This window comes from Mus caroli, chromosome 8, assembly GCF_900094665.2.
Source record: "Mus caroli chromosome 8, CAROLI_EIJ_v1.1, whole genome shotgun sequence".
NCBI classification, from domain to species: domain Eukaryota; kingdom Metazoa; phylum Chordata; class Mammalia; order Rodentia; family Muridae; genus Mus; species Mus caroli.
This window is the reverse complement of record NC_034577.1, coordinates 82,403,447-82,417,949: the sequence shown is the minus strand read 5'-3', so window position 1 is coordinate 82,417,949 and position 14,503 is coordinate 82,403,447. Positions and strand designations below refer to the sequence as shown.

Genomic DNA, 14,503 nt, shown 5'->3' with positions numbered 1-14,503 from the left:
AAAAAAAAAAAAAAAAAAAAAAAAAAAAAACTCTCAGCTCCAGCAGCCCAAGCTTGCCTGGATGACGCCACCATGATGATAACGGATGGAACCTCAGAACCAGTAAGCCAGACCCAATTAAACATTGTCTTTTGCAAGAGTAGCCTTGGTCATGGTGTCTCTTTACAGCCATGGAAACCCAAACTAAGACAACAAAGCAGAAACTATGCACTGCATCAGTGAAGACCAGCCAGGATGATTGACAGCTCCAGATTAGAAACCACCACTTCTCCATTGTTCTGCATCCAGAGACAGCCAGATCCAGGCCGTCTGGGAACTACCGAGCTCTCTATGGTATCAGAGTACACTCTAGAAGCCCACTGGCATTAGCCCAAACAGTTCCATAGATATTGAACCCCACCCTCTCCAAGCTTTCACTCTTTAGAATGTTGTCCTTGCCTGGCCTATGCGTGAGTCTTTCTGCAAACATCACATCAGGAAGGCAGGATGGTGCTAATGAGAAAATATCATGGCCCTTTAAACCACTAGCATTGGCATTGCTGTGCATGAATCTCCAACAAGCATGGGGTGTCTTGGGGAGGTGTGAAGTACAGACTATCCTGGGGACCAGCTTTAGGGAAGGGCATAAAAAATTATATAACAGACAGGGATTATTTGTTGAGCATACTAACCCACACCCATAATCCCAGGACGTAGGAAGATGGGACTGTTGGGTGTTATGAGTAGCAGCAGCCAGACTTATATGGGCAAGATCCTATGTCCAAAAATAAACAGGTTGCAGTCTAGTGACAGAGAAGTTACTTAACCTACTTAGCATGTATAAGACCCTGCATTCCCCTGAAATTTTTCATTTTTGTATTAAATTTGCATAATTCTTATATTAAATTATTTGAATTAAATTAAAATTTAGGCCATTTACTATTTATTTATTTATTTATTTTGTGTAAATTGTGGGGGTAGAGGTCAGAGGACTACTTTGGGGAGACGTTTCTCTTCTCCTACCATCTGGGTCCCAGGGATCAAACTCAGGTCATCGGCCTTGGCATCAAGCCACTATAGCTACCACACTGGCTGGTTTTTATGTCAACTTGACACAAGCGACAGTCATTTGGGAAGAAGAAACCTCAGCTGAGAAGATGACCCTGATGGAAAAAGAAGATTGGCCTGTGGAAAAATCTATGGGGCGTTTTCTTGACTGGAGATTGATGTGGGAGGGTCCATTCCCTCAGGGTCCAGTGATACCACCCTGGGCTGGCTGTCCTGGCTGCTCAAGGAGACAGGCTGAATAAGCAGCAAGGAGCAAGACAGCACTCTTCCAGGGTGTCTGCTTCAGCTCCTGCCTCAAGGTTCCTGCCTCAGGGAGCTGCCCTGATTGCCTTCCGGGATGGACTGTGATGTGCAAGTGTACAATAGAATAAACCAGCCGGGCAGTGGTGTCGTACACCTTTAATCCCAGCACTTGGGAAGCAGAGGCAAAGGGAGCTCTATGAATGACAGCCAGGGCTCCACAGAGAAACCCTGTCTTGAAAAGCAAACAAACAGATGAAATAAATCCTTTTTTCCCGAAACTGCTTTGGTTGTGGTGTTTTATCATGGCACTAGAATCCTAACTCTTTTAGACACTTACTGAGCCATCTCACCAGCCCAGCAATCTTTAAGCTAAACAACAACAACAATAATGAACTGTGATCTTAGAAAGAAGACATGCAGCGGAAGGACCCTGGGCTTCTGGCATTGTGTCCTGATATTTTCCTCCCTTCCTCCTTTCAATCCAGGTGACCAGCACCTACCATCCAGCATACACTGTGTTTGAAGTGGTACTTCCAAAATTCACATCCATACTTAAACATGGAAAGATGCCTCAATGGCTAAGAGTCCTTGCTGCTCTTGCAGAAGATCAGGGAGAGTTTTAAGTTCCAGAAAGAAAATGGGTGGCTTACAACCATTTATAACTCCAGTTCCAAGGGATCGGATCTGATACCTTCTTCTGACCCCCTCAGGCACCAAGCATACACATGGTACATACCATACACACACACACACACACACACGTGCAGGCAAAACATTCAGACACTAAAAGAAAAATAAATATATCTTTAAAAAAAGAAGAAGAAGCTGGAGGCTGGGGGTATAGCTTAGTTGTTAAGAGTGCTGCCTTAGCATGCAAGAAACCCTGGGTCTGATTCTGAACATGCTATAAACCAGGTATTGTGGTGCAACCCTACTTTTTGTGCTTGTAACCCCAGCACTGGAGAATTGGAGATAGGAAGAACCAAAGTGCAAGGTCACCCTCATTGTGAGTTCAATCCCAGCCTGAAACGGAGAGCTTACTTAGTATCATTCTGGCTTTGAGCCTGGGAGGGGAGAAACAAGCAAAAGCAACATTGAAAAGTGTGCCTTATCTTCAGGCTTTTACCTAAACTATGATAAACATGCATCCTTTCTTATATAAGGGAATAAAACAACGTATGACTAACTTGTGGGGCTGTCTGCTTGATAAGGTAGATAACCCTAAAGTCAGCAGTGACTCCACCTCTTGTTCCCTCCCCCATCCCTTCCTGAGACAGTTTCATGCAGCCCTGGCTAGCCTCAGATTCTCTGTGTAGCTGAAGATTACTGTGAATTTCTGATTCCCCTGACTCTAATTCCCAAGTCCTGGAGTTAGAGGTGCAATCCACCATACCTGGATCTCAGCTCTTTGTCTTTTATTATTTACTTATTTTTGTTGATTTATGTGTTTGGGCATTTTGTCTACATGTATGTCTATGCCTCGTGCATGTACCTGGTATCCCGGAGGCCTGAAGAGGCACCTTTGGAAATGACGTAATGTTAAGTGGTTACTGGGAATCAAATCTGGGTCCCTTTGGAAAAGCAGCCAATGCTTAGCCTCTTAGCCATCTCTCTAGCCCTTCCTCATTTTATTTATTTATTTATTTCCCTTTTTTTTTTACTTGTTTATTTTGCTTTTTATTTTGGTCAAAAGGTCTCACTAAGTTGCCCAGGCTGGTTTTGAAGTTTTGATCACCCTGCCTCAGCCTACCAGTTACCTGAGATTCCCGGCCTGTACCACCAAGTGCTGGCTCAGGTATGCACCCTTTACATAACGAATAAACCTTACTCAAGTCATCAGATTTAATGTGGACGCTGCCATTCGGTAGAAGCAGTCCTACTAAAATCCCCACTGGATTGATGGACTCTGTAAGGTCACACACAGTACTGCTGGCTGTTAAAGGGAGATTTTAAGAATGCCTCTGAATTCAGAACTCTTTCCAACTTAAAGGGGACTGTGATCTTTGGCTAGTGGTCACCTTTTTCAGGCACTATGCCCGGGGATGGGGCTTCAAGTTTGACTCTGACTCCTCTCTCAGTCCCTTTTCCCACAGCACCCCCACCGCCCTCTCTTTCAGAGGACACAAAGACTGCACAGGATTGCACAAAGAACCCATACACAAGATACGTAGAGGCCATTCTGTGGGTAACGTAGGGATGACAGCTTGCCCCCTGTGTGTGTTTTCCTAGGCTGACTGACCAGATGAAACATCAAGGTTTGTCCCGTTATTGACATCTTAACTCACTTCTCCTCTTTGGGTGGGCGGTCATGTCGCCAGCCACAATGGCGTTTGTCCTGCATCTGGCCTTGAGCTGGCATCCCTCAGAGAGGGGGTTGGGGAGGGGCAGGGGTGAGCCTGCAGCTCCCAGTGGCTAGCTGTTGGCTTTCCCAGCTGACTCAGCTTGCCACCACCCTCCTCTGCCACCCGCCTGCACACAGCCTCCAGCCTCTTAACTTTCCATTTCCAGGCCTCTCGCTGCTGGCTCCCGGGGAGGGAGCGCCCCTCCCGCTGCCCGGGGCGTCTGTCTGCAGCCGGGGCTACCAGGGCACCGTGCCCGCTGCCTGGCGGGCCTTGTCTCGGGACAATTACAATCTACCATCACGGAGTTCGGAATATAGGTCAAGGTGCTCTCGGAAGGGCCCAGGGGAGAATCACCTGACCCGGAGGTGTGGTGACTCAGCGGGAAGGATAGGGAGGGAGGGATGACTCTGGAATCTCCCTGCCGGCAGGGCCAGCAGGAGAGAGAGGAGGTCAAGTTGCCTGTCTGGCTGATTGTCAGCAAAGGAGGAAGAAGCTGCTGGAGACCGTAGGAAGGATAAGATGACCTGTGGTGACCTATCCGAGGTGGCATCCAAATCCTCTCCAAAGCAGCTGTCAGCCCACGAGCAGCTAAAACCACCCGCCTCCCACTGTCTCTGCGGCTGTGAACACCTCATTAGCCACCTCCCTGCCAAAGTGAGAAACCAAATTAACATCCAGGATCAATCCAGACTCCATCCACCCAGACCTCCAGAGAAACCAAGGCCACTGGCATATCACATAGAGTCAGGCAGGCAGGCAGCCACCCCTAACAGAGGCAATCTGATTGTGCTCCCTCCGCCCCGATTCTGAATATAAAAACCACTAACCCATTTTATTGTAGATGTCCACATGGCACGAGCCTTCTTTCCGGGGAGAAGCAGCTGCTGCTTGCTCTGTCCCAGCCTCACTTCCTCTGGCTCCAGCTGCTGGTTCCTACCCGCCAAGCTGGGAGTTTCCTCATTCTTGGGGCTCTGGCTAGCTGAGCTGGCTACCCCTTTACCTCCCACCCCCAGCCGCTCACCACCCTCTTCGGGTAGTGCTGCCGGGACTCCGGGGTTCCATGAGTCACAGGCAGGCTGGAGACAGACAGCAGGCTTCCTTTATTAAATCAGCCTCCTGCCCTGCACACCACAGAGGGAAGCTATAATTACTTGTTTGGCCCAGCTTTGAGAACTGAGCCACAGACTGTTTCACCGGGAGGGAAGTTACTGAGTTCTGCAGCTATCTAGTGCACCACCGCCCCTTCGGCAATAGCACCACGGCCAGGGGTTAAGGACCTGTTACACATATATCAGATGTTTTCTGTGTATAATGGGTGCCTTGAGTTGAAATACCCAAGGCTGATCCAGACAGCTATATGAGAGCTGCCAGGAGTTTTTTGTTTAGAAAACAAAGGCGTTCTGCTTTTTTGCCAGAGTCTATACTTGATGAAGCAGGCCGCCCACTGTTGCTTTATAAGAGATAAAGGAAACGACAGTAAAGCATTGATTTGAATGTCCAGGTTATGTCTGTTTGATCTTAGGCACACAATAGGTACGAGATCTCGGCTTCTCAGCTTCTTGACCAGTCTAAAGGAATGTCTGAAATATGAAAACCTAGTCAGCTAAAAAAAATTATTATTTTAACAAAATAAGCACAAAATCTGAATACTAAAGCAAATGTCAGTTTCCTGTTCATTTCATTCATTCATTCACTCTTGGATTTCAGATATCCCACAAACATTTGGGGCAGCCTGTGTGCCAGGCATCATGAACACATGGGGTTAGTAAATGAACATCATATGACAGAGTTATACAGGTCAGTAATAGACACAATAACATGTTACTTAGATGATGTGTTAGGGGTAGTAAGTGTGAATAATGCCAGAAAAAATATAGTAACAGGATATAGGTTTTTTGTTTTTGTTTTTTTAATTTTTGATTTTTGTTTTTTTGATAAAGAAGGAATTGTGAACACCTCTTGACATTTGAGAACAATCTGTAGGTTAGTTCTCTCTCATGGTGAGTTCTCAAGTCAGCACAATGATTACTGAGAAAGCATAACTAATTATGACTTACGTGAGTTACATTTGAAAATATTAAAATTACTTTAAGCTTTGTTTGTAAGCAAAACATGGATACATTTAAAATATAATTGATGCCCGGCAGTGGTGGCACATGCCTTTAATCCCAGCACTTGGGAGGCAGAGGCAGGTGGATTTCTGAGTTCAAGGCCAGTCTGGTCTACAGAGTGAGTTCCAGGACAGCCAGAGAAACCCTGCCTTGAAAAACAAAACAAAACACACAAGCAAACAAACAAAAACAAAAAAACCATAATTGATGAGTTATAAAGTCAAAAAAGCCAAAAGCATTTGGCACTTCCTAAGGTTCTGGACAGAAGAAATTTCATTAAAGAAATTACTGGGGGTGGTGATGGTGGGGAGGCTCTGGAGTTAATAGCACTTGCTGCTCTTGCAGAGAACCTGTTTAGTTTCCAGCACCCACCTTTATCCAGCTCCAGGGAATCTGACGCCTTCTTCCTGTCTTCACATGCACCCCCCACATATATGCATACACACAGATACATATACATACATACATACAAAAAAGTTAGTCTGGCATGGAGGAGCACGCCTTCAATACCAGCACTTGGGAGACAAGGGCAGGCAGATCTGTAAGTCTGAAGCCAGTCTGGTCTACATAATTCCAAGGCACCCAAGGCTACATTATAAAACCCTGCCCCTAAATAAATTAAAAACAAATATAGAAAACTTAACTAAAGATTTGAAAGAAGATTTTATTGGGCAGCTATGATATGGTATTAAGAGCTTCAGGGTCAGGTGTAGACTCCGACTTCATCTTTTACTACTTCTGTGATTTTGGGGCGGAGTCTTCACTTCCATCCCTATCTACAAAATGTGAAATGACATGGAACCTACCTTCTAGGGTTTATGAATGGGTGAGTGATATTATAATCATAAAAGAAGAGGTGTTGTTTAACATAGTACCTGGCACTCAGTTAACTGAATAAATGTTATCTATAATTACTGTGTTATTGGGTTTTTTTATGATGATAATGAGCTACCAGACACTATAGTGGATAATGGGGAATCAGGTTAAAGAAGAGGATAATGCAGTGCTAACTGGGGGAGACTTCAGAGGTATACTGTGTTTCATTCGATCCTCAAGGGCCCCACTGAACTACCCACAGCTGTAAAACACCTTTGGACAGTACATAGCTCCAAGTGAACACAGTGAGTTCCCCTGTGCATCCTTCCAGTGGGGAAGACTATCCAGCAGTGAATGGGTACATTTCTAGTTTCTCCAGAAGACCGTATGAAGAGGTCCAGATCACCTCATCCAGTGTGATGGGAAAGCTGGTAACAGCCCAACAGTTCATGGGTGGGAGGGAAACTCTGCATGGAACACGAGAGAAAGCACAGCAGCACAGCTGCAGAGACAAACTCTGGAACACAGCTATACACAACAGCATGCGTGAAGGCTACCAGCTGAAAAGTATAAGGGAAGCAGTGCGTTCCAGAACTCTAGGTGTAGGTTCTTGAAGGCTACATGTAACAGGGTGTTCTTTGAAGTGAGAAAAAACAAACAGCAGAAACAAAAACAAACAAACAAACAAACAAAACCCTATTTCTTTTTGGGAAATGTATGAAATAAAAGCGAAGGAATGGCAAGATTAAGGATGGGTAGGACAGGCAAGGTAGTAGAGGGGTGGGGGTGGGGGAATCTGCAGTGGGCTCAGCAGATTCCAAGAACACAGATAAATACAGCCAAAGCCAAATGATCTGATATGGATGGTGCAGGGCTCAACCAAAAATGGAAGGCTGTCAAGGGTCAGAGATAGTGAACATTTGGGTTCAGTAAAAATGAGACAAGAAAAAAACCAAAAACAAATAAAACCCCAACAACAACAAAAAGAATACCTTACTCTTGAAATTGGCTTGAAGGACCAAGAAAGGTAAGAAAAACAGGGTAGAAAGGGGACAGGGACTGTGCATCTCAGAACTGGGTAAACTTGACCCTAGTGATGGAGAAGCCGCTGGTCCTTCATCAGCTACAAAATGCTATGAAGCTTCCGAATTGTCTCCAGAGGTCTGGCGGTAGGGTGAGTCTTACTGGAATGGGTCAGGAAACCTTTAGCCTGATCATGCTCAGGACACTGCTCTCTTGACAGTATCTGACCCTGGCCTTTGCCAGACTTACCCCCGGCCACTTCCCTTGGGTAGGACTTTCATTTCCCCTGAGTGGGACTCTCAGCCAGGGCCAGTCTCATCCTGCCTGGCACTGCAGAAGGGTGATGCTGGTGTGGACAGTGGGGTTCCCTCTAGCTGAAGCCATGAGGAATCATGCAGTGGGTACAGAGCCTGTGGCCCTAGCCATTCTCTCTCCTGTTCTGGTCAGCCAGAGTTCTCAGGGAGCCAGCTCCCTGCTGTTCCAGAGACACTGCCCCCTGGTTCTCTTTGCAAGAAAGGTTTCTCCAGACCTTCAAAGTTAGCCCCGACCACAGGATCTTATTGACAGTTCTTGCCAATGGACAGTCTTCACAGGCAAGATGAGGTGGGGTTCTGAGGCAAGCAAGGAACATCTTTTGATTCTGTTGGGCCCTGGCTTGCATGGCTCTGGGAGCTGCATCTGTACTCCTCTGTACCCAAAATGATCCTCATGCCTGTCTGGAGAGGACCAGAGCCAGGAAGACCCCCTGGTCAGCATTTAACTGCCTCCCTTAGCTTAACTGTGGAAACTCTACTTCCTCTTTGTACAACAGCAGCCACTGTCTTGCCCATTATTCAGTAAAATGCATCAGTGAGAATCATGTGGCACCTGGGAAGCAACAAATGCTTTATTAAAACCAAAGGTGCAGGGTCATGGTGGAGCAGGCAGAGGCAGGAGGATTTCTGTAAGTTTAAGGCCAGTCTGGTCTAAAGAGCTAGACAGCCAGGACTATACAAAGACAGCCCATCTCAAAAAAACAAAACCAATCAACCAACTAACCAACCAACCAACCAACCAACCAACCAACCAACCAAGTAAGTAAGTATAAATAAAGCCAAAGGTGCAATACACCCACACTAGAAGAGAAACCCTTTGATGCCTTGCCTAACCCCTTCATTGCTTCACCCCCAGGACCAAGGACAGTGCTGGAAATACTAGGCACTTAATAAATCGATAAGAATGATGATAAGAATGGTGGTGGTGACGATGATGATGATGATGATGATACTGTATCTTGCCAAGGGCTGTGATTAGGCCTTATATGGATAATCCCATATCAGGCCTTGGCAACAACTCATTGAAAGAAATGCTATGATTATTAGTCTCATTCTGCAATCCAGAGAAGTCTGTGATTTTCCCAGGGTCACACAGCCAAGTAAAAAGATCATTACCCAAGTTTTGGCAAATTCCTAGGTCCAGAATCTAAAAGTGGATCACATGTAGACCTGGTGCCCAATGAAGCCACAAGAAACAATGGATTTTGGTATCTTCCTCATAGGAAGCCTGCAGAAAGAAAGGGCACACGCCTTGGGAAACTAATTTCAATCTGTATGCAGGAAGCAATCTGTTTGGCCTGTCTGCTTTCTAAGAAAGCCAGTAGGGCTCTTTTCAAAGAATGAGGTTCACAGTGTGCCTGAGAGGGAGGAGGGTTGCCTTGGTGGGTAGATGTGAGATATCTGTTAGACATAGGGATGTGTGGAGATAGCCAAGGTGGGCACTGGTTGTTTTGCTGAGAACTGTGTGTGTGTGTTGTGTGTGTGTGTGCACTTGGGTGGAGGTCAGAGGTCAACATGTGGGAGTTGGTTTTCGACTTCTATTCTCTGGGTTCTGGGAATCAAAATCAGGCTGCAAGCCTTGGCAGCAAGTACCTTTACCCACTGAGGCAGCTTGCCAACTCCACTGCTGTTTGTCTTCTCATGATAAGAACATGCACTCTCAGGCTGGAGAGATGGCTCGGGGGGGTGAAGAGCACTGGCTGCTCTTTCAGAGGACTTGGCTGTAGTTCTTGGGACCCACATGGCAGCTCACACCTTTCTGTGACTCCTGTTTCCAGGAGATCCAACACCTTCTGGCTCCCTTGGGTCCTGCATCCACTTGGAGCACTGACATAAATGCACAAAATACACATACAATAAAATTTAAAATAAAAGGAAGCATGTTCTTACTAGTACCAGAACAACAATAAAAAGAATGCATTGTCTATTACTTACATTATTGAAATATATATGTAAGGGACTGGAGAAATGACTCAATGGTTAAAAAATAACCTCTATTGCCATTGATCACCAGAGTTTGGTTTCCAGCATCCACATTGTGTGGGTCATAACCACTAGTAGTGACTTTGGCTCCAGGGAATCAAACTGGCCTCTATAGACACCCACACTCACACACACACACACACACACACAGAGAGAGAGAGAGAAAGAGAGAGAGAGAGAGAGAAATGCACATAACTGAAAGAAGTAAATATTTTAAAAATATGTAAGTAATGATGCAATCGTGTAATCCCGGCACTCAAGAGTCGAGACAGGAGGATCTTGAGTTCAAGACCAGCTTATACCATAAAACAAGACACTTTCTAAAATAAACGAATGAATGGATGAAACAAGAAGTGAAGTGGGGGGTGGAGGAAGGTTGAGAAAAGGTCACAGGCTGGACTCTCCTCAGCAACACAGCTTCCAAGACGACAGCCTGAGCCAGGCTGAGGCTCTCCAGGGCTTGGCTGGTTTACTGGAGATGAACGGCCGGGGGGGCCCCCCAACCTTCCCGGGGCATGACAGCCAATGAGCCTGGTTCGCAGCTGGGGGCAAGTATTTGCCTTGGCGGTTGGCAGCTCTGCCTGCCTCCCAGCCTTCCTTAGCAGAGTCATTATGCAGTTTGCTCACACGCCCTATGCATTTTAATGAATGAGTCAGGGGACAGACTCAATTTGAAAGAGGAATCGCTTCTCTGAGCTGGGTGAAGGGCTCTCAAGGGATGGTCTAGCAGCTTGGATATTACAAGGAAAGGAAAAGGATGCAATCTCCATTTAGCAGACGGGGGCAGGGTAGGGGTGGGGGTTCTGGAAAAAGAAGGTGAAAAGGAAAACAGGGAGGATGGAAAGAAGAAATCAAGTGAGGGAGAACAATTGGGAGGGAGAACGCAGGAGCAGAAATGACTGCCGAGAGCTCAGGAAACCTTCCAGAATGCACTATGGGCCAGACTCTTCAGCTTCTTCACCCCCCACCCCCATACTTAATGGCTCCAAGCAGTTGAGGTCTTCGAAGCGCCAGCACACAAGGTAAAGGAGCTCTAAGAGACCGGAAACAAGACTTCTTGTTTAGAACTGAATCCTGGTCAGGTTAGAAACACGATGGTGGGTCTGGGACAGTGAGGGGCAGAGGAGGACATCTTCACTCTCTTCCCTGTGACCACACCCCTGGGAAGCAAGGAGTTGCTCCATGAAGATCAAGGGTACCCGTTCTCAAACACTCCCACTGGCCAGATGCAGGGGCAGTGTGGGCCAATTAGCATTTCGTTAAATTCCCATGACAGTCCCAGGAGGCGGGTCTTGTTACTGTCACATTTTTTAGACATGAGGAAACTGATGTGGAGAGAGCAGCTCGGCCAAGGTCACCCAGGGATTTGAACTCATCCCCCGTCTGACTGCAGAGCTCCTGGCAGTTCTGCTCTGTGCTGTCAGCCAACCCCTGGCTGGGGAATGCTGGGGAAGGCCTTTCCCTTCCCAGGCTCCCTTCCAAGAACACTCTGAACCCCCAGGAGGAAGGGGTTGGTGTGAATCCAGATGCAGTCAACGCCAAGTGGCCTGGGAGTGGATCTGAAACCTGCCCAGCACAGAGCTGTGTGTGAGACCCAGAGAGCCCAGGGGCAGCGGAGAAAAGAAGGAAGCACAGGCCCACTGCGGTCAGCTGGGGTGGCTAGTCTGTTCCCAGGCTATACGCCACAAAACACAGGGCAACAGATGCTCGGCAAATGCCCCTGTAGGAGTGCGACTCACCCCTTACAGGGCAGGCGGGCGGGCGGGCGGGCGGGCGGGCGGGCGGACAGGCAGTGTCCCTGAATTACTCAACAGAGCCATCTCAGCTTTGAACTTTGAGCCAGGCTCTGCAGGAACAGGGCATGGGGGTTGGGACGGGGTGGCACTCACCGCCATGAAAAGGAAGTCTGCCGTTCCTCTACCCCCCAAGTGGGAGAACACAGACTGGGAAGCAGCCAAGAAACCAGAAAGCAGCTATACACCCACATTCTCCTGAATTTTTACAGCTGGAGAGAAGAGCAACACACAAGCTGAGAGGACTCTGGGGCCCTGGGCTTCATGCCTGGAGAGAGGCAAGGCCACCTGCTAGGAACTGAACTGGACACAAAAACAGTCAGCCTTCCCTGGGCCTTGCCTGCCTTCCCACCCACCCAGATGTGGGACAGAAGATCATCCTTCAACCCTCCCCACCTCCTCGGTAGGGAGAGGATATTCCTGGGCCCATCTTCATAATGCGCAGAAAGATTAACAACATACTCCAGCCCCTGCTCACTGCTTCTGATTCCCACGATAAAGGGGTTTCCCTAGATACACTTTCCATCTCCAGTTCCTATATATGGCAGTGGAAGATTTTCTCTGAGTTTCTGGAGAACTTGGGGAGCCTCTGGAATGATCTCAGCTCCATCCTTCTCATCTAAGAGGATAATTTTGCACTCACAGCACGCTCCCTTCTCCACGCTAGGTCAGTGGTTGTTAAGGTGTACTTTGGCTCGCTCCCATCCCTTTGTCTTCTTTCTCTATGTGTTCAGATCCTGGATATAGAAGAGGGATGCTGGCTTTTCTGAACAGTTCTTTGGAGATTTCAAACGTAGTTGGGAGGATGTTTTAAGCTCTGTGCGAACCACCTCCATCTAACCTCCCACCTTCTGGCAAAGGATGCTCTTGGCTTCAGGACGATGTTCTCTTGGTTGCCAGCAGAAGGCAACTCTGTCTCCTCCTCCTCCTCTTTTGTGTACTTTTGGATAGAGTCTCCTTATAAACTCACGACTCACCCCCCCCTCCCTCCCTGCTGCTTCTTCCACAAGAGCACACCTAGGCCCACAGGTGCTCACCACCACACCACAGCCTGTTTGCTTGTTTTATTTGGCAAGCCCCTCCCCCACTCCACAAGGAAAGCCAAGTTCGGTACTTGGAATAAAAGGAGTCAGTCATGAGGGGGTGTTTCTGGGGTGACAGTGTCCTGCCTATACACCAGTTCTTCCCCTTGCCACCTGCCAGGGTATCAACAATGGGACTTTGACGTGACCGACTGACCAACCCAGACTGCGTACTTAGGAACACACCCTGGCAAACTACCCTAAACCCAAACTCAGGCCTTGTAGATCCCATCAGATCCGCGGGGAATTCTGAACCAGCTCTAGCTCTGGGTGACTGCCGGCTAAGTCCCCACTGTCCTTTGTATGACAGATCTGGGCTCTGAGTTCCTTCCTGCAAAGTGGAAAGACCGACGGGGCTGGCTGATAGGATGGATCAGAGGATCAGAGTGCTCCATGCCCATGATGGGTAATGTTCAGTGTCAACTTGCCTGAATAGAGGAACACCTGCTGGGCTAATGAAGCCCAGCTCGGAGCCATTTCCATGGGAGGACATTTCCAGGGGCAAATGGATTATGATGGGTGTGTGTAATCAATTGTTAAATCCACTGATGGATTCAAAGTTTCAACAGACATGATCATCTTTGGGGGGGGGGAGGGAAGGAGAGACGGGAGCCTACAAATGTGCACCATCATAGGAATTTGTTCGCTTGTTCTGTTTGGAATGTCCCTCCCCCTCCCCATAATACCTTGATGATTAGTGAGGATGTGGGACTGTCCGAGGTGGTGCCAGCTTCAGAAAGAGGTCCCAGGGAAAGTGCCTTTCAAAGTTATATCTTGGCCTTGACCCGTCCTGTCTGTCTGTCTGCTTTCTGGTCTCCTTGAGGTGAGCAATCTCCTTCACCATGCTACTCAGGCCAATAGTCATGGAGACAGCTGACTATGAACTATAACTTATGAATAAAATGGATGCTTCCTGGACTCGGGATGGATGTAGGTGGTAAAGCTCTTACCTAGCACGTGGAGACCCTAGGTTCAATCCTCAGTATTACAAGACAAAAATAACTGATAAAAGAACCTTCCTTTCAGCTGGTTTTGCCAGGCAATTATTACAGCAATGCCATATGACTAACTATGAGCTGGGCTCCTTGGCACACCTCTCTGTGCCACCACTGGAGTGGCTGAAAGAGAGAATAGGAACCAGGCCAACCAGGGTGACAGACACAGCTTTGAAATACAAAGCAAAGTGACACAGTGGCAAAGCCAAAGGTGAGTGAGGACAGGTGGTATTTCATGAGGAGCTATTAGGTATCTCCATCTTAGATGGCTATACCCATCCACCTGCATTCTGATAGCTGTCTGGGTAACAGACTGCCATACACTAGGCAACTTTTTTTTTTTTTTTTCGAGACAGGGTTTCTCTGTATAGCCCTGCTGGCTGTCCTGGAACTCACTTTGTAGACCAGGCTGGCCTCGAACTCAGAAATCCTCCTGCTTCTGCCTCCCAAGTGCTGGGATTAAAGGCATGCACCACCACTGCCCAGCACTAGGCAACTTATAAACAATAGGAAGGGTATTTATTTTTCTGTTTGGTTGTTTGGCTCTTGATTCTGCAGAATGAAAGGCCCAAGCCTAAGGCTCTGAGAAGGGTCTCTGTACTGTGGTAAGATCACTGGTGGGCAGACAAGGGCAGGCGAGATAGGAAAACCCCCATTAAAGTTACCTTTTTTTTTTCTTTTCTTTTCTTTTCTTTTTTTTAAATTTTTAATATTTTTATTACATATTTTCCTCAGTTACATTTCCAATGCTATC

The 14,503-nt window shown here is 47.3% G+C and overlaps 1 protein-coding gene across 4 annotated transcripts in view; it reads right to left on the bottom strand.

The window, feature by feature from the left end:
• Positions 1–14,503, bottom strand: part of Chd9 (chromodomain helicase DNA binding protein 9) — a 221,387-nt gene that overhangs the window by 168,834 nt on the left and 38,050 nt on the right. The window contains exon 1 of one of the 4 annotated variants that reach the window (XM_029480614.1): positions 4,460–4,690. The exons of the other annotated variants lie outside the window; for them this stretch is intronic. The gene's annotated coding sequence lies outside the window, so the exon portion shown is untranslated. Of the gene's footprint in view, positions 1–4,459; positions 4,691–14,503 lie in introns of those variants that run through there. 4 annotated transcript variants of the gene reach the window in all.